Consider the following 6,851-nt stretch of genomic DNA (forward strand, 5'->3'; position numbering starts at 1 on the left):
GACGAACGGAGCCGCGCGTTTCCTAAAGCATGCAAACACAAAATTATCTCGAAATACCACAATCTTAGGACCTATTCTGATAAAAACATTCAGTTATGTCTCAAAGTGAGTGCAAACAGATCAGAAAAAAATCAGATCTTTGTGTTGGTCTGAAAGTAGCAGTTCTTATCTGTTTATGTTTGTGTCATTTACATTAATTAAATAACAGAAAACTAAGGAAAGTCACTAATGTATCTTTAAAAATATTAATTTTATTTAATTTATACAATGAAGAAGAAAGTGTTATTATTCATTTGATTCATTATGTATCTAAATACTACTGTTAAGATCGTACTTTATTTTTAACTTTGTTCTTTTCTATTTTATATCTACCCAGTCTCACAAAGTTTCGTGATATAGTTTCTTAGATTGTTCTTATTTTATTTTCCCACCCTGATCCGAAAATGATTCGATCTATGACTAAAAAAAACTTAATGTAATCCTTTTAACCACTACTATATAGTAAAATTATGTAATTTGAGATTGAGGTTCACCCTATTTCACCCCTATTCTGTGTAAAATTTCTGGGCTTGCCAGTGTTTCACACTAATTTGAGAGGTAAAAATGTTTAGGGTTTGAGTTAAGGGTAATTTAAGGTTTCTTTGATTAAAACCAGGATCAGAGGATTGGTGATCCAGGCCGATCACATCCTACTTTGTGAAATCACAGTGACCCAATACACTGAAAAAAATGGACTTAGTGGGTCTTTGAATTTAAATAAAATAAACATGTATATGCAACACAAAATATTTATATTCCTTGTGTAAACATAATTTAATTGATTAGGATTAAAATGTTTTGTTTGAATGTAAAATGAACACATTATTCTCACATTGATTAAAATTGATTGAATTGAATACTTAAAGCAATAAAATTGGGTTTGCACACAAAACGGCACCTCCTGAGCAGCAGGGGCAGTATAGCTCAATGAAAAGGACATCGATTGCCATAAAAGAAGAATAAAGATCGTTTGTTTTGGGCGCCAAAACGAAGACTCAGCTGCAGTCAGTCAGTCAGAAGAACTCTCTCAGACGGACACCACGTTATTAAAGTAAGTTCTATTATTTATTTATGTTCGCTTCATACGTGATATATCTTCACAAGATAGACTATTTTTGTTTACAATATGTAGCCATTGCAATGACTTGTAGTAAATATTAGTTTGGAGGAGGTTGGTGGAGTAAGTTAACAGTCAGTCAAGCTCATAAAGAAAAACACAGCGTTTTAAAAATGTCAGCTGTTTAACGTTATTTCACGTTTGGTAGTTTTATCCGAGTTGAAAACTGTCAGCTTTGAGTTGACTTTTGAGGCACTTTTTACTCAGCTGTTCTATGGAAACGTATCAGGACAAATAAAACGCTAACCAAAAGTTATTCTGTCCAGAGTAACGTTATCCATGTAAGTAATTTACCAGATGATATCAATTGACTAAATTAATAATGACATTGCGTATGAAACAAACGGTCTGCTTAATCAGATGAACAGACCCGCGTCAGTTATTCGTGACTTCGCTACGCCACGAGCAACACTTGATTCTGTTAGAAAAAGCTTTTTTAAATGTCTCGCGTGACGTCTTAGCCTGGGTGCCAGCCGATCTTAGCCCCGCCCACCACGATTTGAAATACGGGGAAGATCGGTCTGGGGATTCACCGTTGAGGAGCTACTATGAGAATACCAAAACAGGCCGACGAATCAAATTGTGAGGGCAGGCTTTATACGATGATTGACAGATAAACGACAGTAACGTAATGAACCACGTCACCAAAGAGCGCGTGTGTTGAATGGCTGCCGCTGTAGAGTTCAGATGTGTGGATTCTGACATTGAGTCTGTTCTAAAATATATCGACAGAGCATAGATTTTAAAAGAGGAACAGAGAAACGCGAGCAGGGCATTTGTTGATGTTTTTGCCGTCCTTCCTATGGGATTTGGCAAAGGTTGGTCGCAACTGAAATGGGCAACCTTATCATGGCGATGCAACTCTGCGTGCACGACGAGATGGATATAATTAGCGGTCGTTGCCAGCTTCTTTTCGGAAGCCCGGAGTCGTGGTTGCTGAATAAGTGGAGGGACATGCTAGGCTCCAATATTTTCAAGCCAACGTAGGGTATCGTCGTGGATGAAGTTCACCTAACGTACAAATGGTAAGAGATAGTCATACTCTATGACTTAGTAAATACTTCATGTTGTGATATAAACGAAATGTTGTAAACATAGTAGGTGTTGATGTACGTTCGCTAACTCAGACTTAGTATAATCACAATGTTAGTGTCATTGTAGCGAAATAACTAGCAGTTCGGTCAGGCTGCAAAGACAAATTTTTCGGTTGAGACACGCCTCATAATTATAGCTCAATGGAGCGGTATCAGACTCAAATTCTGACTAGAATTGAGTATGACAACGTCAGGCTAGTGACGTCTGGTATATTAACTGAAAAAAAATCGCTTTGAAGTGCCACACCTTAAAGCTGACATTTTCAGAAGAGAACCTTGTTGTTTTAAGATCTAATTCTGTCCAAAATTGCGTCCTATGACAGATATAATACTTATTTCATTATTGCTCTATGTGTGACCTTCATCATTTGAGGTTATGTTTGATTTCACCTCTGAATATTTCCTCTTATAGGTCCATCATCCTTGCACACACTCAAAAGCATTGGTAAGTCATTTCTTTCACTTTTGTACTGCTGTTAGGAGCTATATCTTATTTTTGTAACTAATATACAATTATTATTCTTTTACTCGCAGTACTCAAATATACAATGGTTGGTTAATTTGTTTTCAGATAAATGCTGAATTTAAAAGAATCACTACTGTCTTATGTTCCTGTGTCACCTGGACCTCCAATCCAAAAACCTGACGAAACTCTTCTATCAGAAAGGATGACAGCTAGCAAAAAGACTTCAAACAATTAATGATCAAATGACAGAAGTAAGTAATATAGATTCATAGACATAAAATTGTGTAAACATTGTTGGAAGTACAGAACGTTTAGTATGTTTTAGTTACAACATCTTTTGGCACACGGGTCATTAAAACACCTGGGAAAATTTAAAGGGGTAGTTCACCCAAAAATAAAAATTCTCATCACTTACTCCCTATCATGTTGTTACAAACCTGTATAAATGTTTTTGTTCTGATGAACACTAAGGAAGATATTTTGAGGAATGTTTGTAACCAAACCAATCATAAGCCCCATTCACTTCCATAGTGGGGAAAAATAGTACTATTGAAGTGAATGGGGCTCATGAACAGTTTGGTTGCAAACATTTCTCAAAATAAATATCTTCCTTCATGTTTATCAGAACAAAGACATTTATACAACAGGTCTGTAACAACACGAGAGTGAGAAAATGAGAGAATTCACTTTTGCTGTGATTGTCAGGTATGGTAGCACACACTCGAAACGTGGCCTCTTTATTTAACTCATTCCAGTGTAGTGAACACTAGGGATACTCCGATCAGGATTTTTGCAGCCGATACGATCACCGATTTGTAATCTTCGTGATCGGCCGATACCGATTCTGATTTTTTTAAAGCTGATATGCAAGCTCTTTGATGACTGTAACTGTTACATTTTTTCTAGATAAAATAATACCACGGATGTTGCCTTTGTTATATTACTTGCAGTAATTAGGTATATTATTGTTTTAATAGTGACTCAAATAAATAAGCACAACAAATATTTATTCTGCATAGAGAAATTTAATATGGCTTTAAAAAGGCTCATGTCTCCTAAAAGTACTGAAAATAAAACACTTCACAGACTTTACTGTATTAATTAAATATACACGCATTCGTATGAAGTATAAAAGTTCTTTAGTCAAGAGCAGAGAGTGATTTTATTGAGAGATGAATAGGTTACTGCAGCTTTAACTTCTTCCACCCTGAAGCTATTTTGGGGATTTTCGCCTGGATTTGGCCTACCCAATTTCAAAAGCTTCCCATACCCACATGCAGAGGTTTACATACAAATGTTTGGTATCATTTTACAGGAAACCCTTTGAAATTACATAAAACAGTGTTGAAAGTGCTAAACATGGTTGTATGTGATGTCAGTCCTCTAATAAACACAAAAATAAATAGGCGCTTTTTGATGTTTTTTTTCTAAAGTTTTTATTTAAAAGTGTATAACTCTGGCCCTGAGTGCCTCAGCTCCCTGCAGACAGTTTTGTTTGATTCCAGCAATTGCCAGCTTACAGAGGAAAAAAGATTTTTTTCTCTATCATAATCTATGCAAAAGTTATTTTACTCAAACTGATGGGAGGAATAATACCATTTTTGTATACAATTTCTGCCTAAAAACATTTGAAGTGCTCCCATAACCATATACAGTGGAATAAATGCAATTGCTTTATATCATTTTAAAGAAAACCCTTTGAAGTTACATAAAAAGCTGCTGTTTGTGACAAATAGTGTTATTTATGTTGTTTTTCATATGATAAAACACCAAATTTTCTTTTTATATGTTGTAAATACTGCCTCTGATAGTGTATAACTCTGGTTCTGGGTGCTCTAGCAGACTGCAGACAGTTCTGGTTGTTACCAGCAGCAGACAGTAAACACCCAAAAAAAGAATGATCTCTTTAGCATGTCGCATTCAAAAGTTATTTTCATTTTACTGAAGTGTCCGAAAATACATTTTTCATATAAATATTAATTTTTTGTTTTGGACATATAATAAATAACAAGGGATTATTCATGCACACAACCTAAGAAAATGCTGTGAATGGACTCATTTTTTAGAGTAGGACCTAAGAGAAAAGATGGTGTATCATTTGTGGCTATATGTGCTATCTGAGGCAGTCCACACTCAATTTTCCCATATGTTTACAAAAGACGATTTTTTACCTTATTATTCATTCAACTATTGTTGGATATGTGTTAATAATAGAACAAAAATAACGCTGTAGCCTTATTCCTGAGAATGAGAGCTTTCATTTGATATAAGACTTGCCCATGTTTGTCATACTTGAAAAATATGAAATATGTGAATATTAAATCATATAAAAAATTATGGGGGGGGTGATAGTGTAAATTAAGTGTAAATAACTTTCTTACAGTAAAAGATTTCTCAAAGTGATGCATATCTGGAGAAAGTAGAGAGTCTAAGCTTTCAAACAGTATCTCTTATGTGTTACTGGGGTCCATTATGGACCATTAAAGATTAAAAGAATATTTTATTTGAGTCAAAATACGAAATTTTGTACCCGGGACTGGGTCCTCAGGGTTTAAGAGGTTAAGACGTGAGAGAGAGAGATCGCTCTGTTCATGTGCACTGATGACAGGCTGCTGCTGTGTGTGGGCGGCGGCTGAACGCAGAAAAGCAGCTGTGAGGAAAATAAAAGTTTAAACGCTCAAAACTTTAAAATGCATGCAAATAAGAAACTTTTGGCATGAGGATGCAATTGTCCGTGATAGATATGTGTTGTATACGCTGTTTGATGGGGATGTGAAGACGCCTCGCGCTGTTGACCGGAGCACGTCCTCATAGAAAATACGCATATCTCTGTAAAGGCAAAGAGAGACATACAAATCTGCACGCCGCACATGAGCAAAGGGTTGTAAAAATGCTCGTGCTACGTAAAAAAATGTCTTTAATTGCAGCCACATTCAGAATCCTTTTGATGACAAAAGTAAACAGAAAGATCGGTTTACGAGATCGGCAGATTTAGCGAGCACCGATCGAGTCATTTAATGCCATTATCGGCCGATCGATCGGAGCATCCCTTGTGAACACACACACACACACACACACCCAGTGGACAGTGCAGCTGCCTTGCTTTGTAACCCATGTATTTGTTACCAATTGTAACATGCTGTGGCAATGCACATGGGTCTGTATACTTACATTTATATTTGTTTGCATTGTACTAATTTCCAATGACACTTTTATTGTAACAGTAATCTTTTTTCTGTTTCTTTAACTACATTTGTTTGTTTTGTACAGGGCATGGATGAAGTCAGCATCAGTGAGGTCATTTGAAGACACCAATGTTGGGATTTTTGCTCTCAAACAACATGCTTCTTGTGATGAAGAAGAGGATCTTTGTATAGTCCTGGAAGCCATGAAGGTGTTGCAACATCGTGTTTGAGCTGATGTATGCCTTAAACCTGAGCTATCCTGATCTCCGCTTTATTTTTGAGGAAATCCAAACTGCATTGAGAGTAACTTTAACAAACAGTTTCTTTCAGTGAAAGGATCAGAAAGACTGTGCTGCTCATTTTTGAATTTTTTATCTGTTTTAAGTGTTTTCTATTATTAATACATTAACAGTTTGCTGCTCAGAGTCGATTTTGGAAATGGTTGTTGTATTTTGTTTTTGTTGAATCTTTGATTTAACAGTTTATAAATGCTGTAGCTCTGACTTTCTGAAGGAGTGATATTTTCCAGTTTGTAAATCCATTTTATAAATAATAGTACTTACTGTTTTGCATGTCTCTTTGGAATGCAGTGTTTGTGCTTTAGCACTTCTAAATCTACTGTGATAGTTACTATTTTAAACATTTGGGTCAGTTTCACAGATGGGGCTTTTCATAGTCCCAGACTTTTGCAATGCCATATATCAGTGCCATTGTTTTGTCCAAAGATGTACTCCAGTGTTGTTTTTATAAGGTAGGTTTGTTTGTAAACTTTATTTTATTAAAAATATCCTAATATAACTAGGGCCTAGTCATGGCTTAATCTACAACCTGTTTGGGAAATTGCCCCTTTATGTATGTACTGCATGTGCTGATTGTTGTAATAGTTATTGACTGTTATTGAATTAATGTGTAGTGATTTAAATGAATTGATGATCTGAAAGCAGTGGTTT

The 6,851-nt window shown here is 35.7% G+C and overlaps 1 long non-coding RNA gene across 1 annotated transcript; it reads left to right on the plus strand.

Moving 5' to 3' along the window:
* The first annotated feature begins 719 nt into the window (after positions 1-719).
* Positions 720-6,851, plus strand: LOC141366067 (uncharacterized). Its single transcript, XR_012371027.1, has 4 exons — positions 720-1,090; positions 2,663-2,695; positions 2,822-2,967; positions 5,987-6,851. It is a non-coding gene; the product is annotated as an uncharacterized lncRNA (long non-coding RNA).

This window comes from Misgurnus anguillicaudatus, chromosome 9 (genome assembly GCF_027580225.2).
Source record: "Misgurnus anguillicaudatus chromosome 9, ASM2758022v2, whole genome shotgun sequence".
NCBI classification, from domain to species: domain Eukaryota; kingdom Metazoa; phylum Chordata; class Actinopteri; order Cypriniformes; family Cobitidae; genus Misgurnus; species Misgurnus anguillicaudatus.